Consider the following 1,565-nt stretch of genomic DNA (forward strand, 5'->3'; position numbering starts at 1 on the left):
TCGGCGGGAGCAGGTGTTCGAAATGCCGACCGTATCCTCTAGGGACGACGAATCGAAGGTCCCGCCGCCAACCTTTCGGGCACTTTTCGCAACGGCTGCGTCTAGACGTCCGACCCGTTGGAGCAAGCGGCTGTTAGAACACGCACGCGCGAAACAGACCGAGAAAATCGGTTCCCCCGTCGGTAGGCGGCGGGCGCGGGTGTTTAAATTTCCCAATCGCTGGCACATGCTCTGAGACTCTGTTCGACTTGTACCGAGGCCAATGCGTGTACTCGGCGGGAGCAGGTGTTCGAAATGCCGACCGTATCCTCTAGGGACGAAGAATCGAAGGTCCCGCCGCCAACCTTTCGGGCACTTTTCGCAACGGCTGCGTCTAGACGTCCGACCCGTTGGAGCAAGCTGCTGTTGGACCACGCACGCGCGAAACAGATCGAGAAAATCGGTTCCCCCGTCGGTAGGCGGCGGGCGCGGGTGTTTAAATTTCCCAATCGCTGGCACATGCTCTGAGACTCTGTTCGACTTGTACCGAGGCCAATGCGTGTACTCGGCGGGAGCAGGTGTTCGAAATGCCGACCGTATCCTCTAGGGACGACGAATCGAAGGTCCCGCCGCCAACCTTTCGTGCACTTTTCGCAACGGCTGCGCCTAGACGTACGACCCGTGTCATGGGTTTCATTTATAAAGCAAAACTGTGAAGAAACAGGACACGAACATTAAAATATAAGTATCGTTTGTATGGATAACACTGATCTGGAATTAGCACTTAAAGAAACCATCCACATTAAACAACTTTAATCTACACCGAATATCATGTAGTCTTCATTCAAATAGCACATTTTAAAATATTTACAGCATGTTTTATTGTCAGTAATTTACTTTCCGTGTATTTTAGTTTCACATTATCGTAATTTCAGCAATATATTTTATTTAGTTAGTTAGAAATTACGTCTTTCTATTTTGCTCTGTATACTGAAGATGGAATATGTAAAATATTGAAAACTTTACCTCTGTCCCCTTCTATTGTATCAAAGTATTTCTTCATCTTCAATACAATTATACAATTAATCGTCAAACATCATTTTCGTTCGATACAATGATTGCTAATATATTGATATGACCATATGTAAACGAACTGTTGTCTGTATGCTGTGACTCTGAAAATTAAAGTTAAAAAGGAAAATCTTGAAATGTGCTTCCTTTCAGAATGCAAACTTCGATACATCATTCCAAAGTTTCTCCATTTTAGTGAGCAAAACTTTGAAAAATTCATTATCTTATCATATTTGTCTGAAGAGAGTATCGGTTTGTTTGAATTTGGCTCTATACTGCACGAGGGCTATCTGCTATAGCCGTCGATAATTTAGCAGTGAAAGAAAAGAGGATAGGTACCAAGTGATCACCACTCACCAACCACTGTTTCACAGAGGAACTGTGGGATTGCTTGTAACAATGAACCGCCCAGTCACGTATCATAAAGGGTGAGCATGTTTCGTAGAACAAAAGTTGGGTCAAGAATTTCGAACAAAACATCAACAGAACATAATTTTACTGGAAAAGTTCAAAGT

This window comes from Tachypleus tridentatus, unplaced genomic scaffold (assembly GCF_004210375.1).
Source record: "Tachypleus tridentatus isolate NWPU-2018 unplaced genomic scaffold, ASM421037v1 Hic_cluster_2, whole genome shotgun sequence".
NCBI lineage: Eukaryota > Metazoa > Arthropoda > Merostomata > Xiphosura > Limulidae > Tachypleus > Tachypleus tridentatus.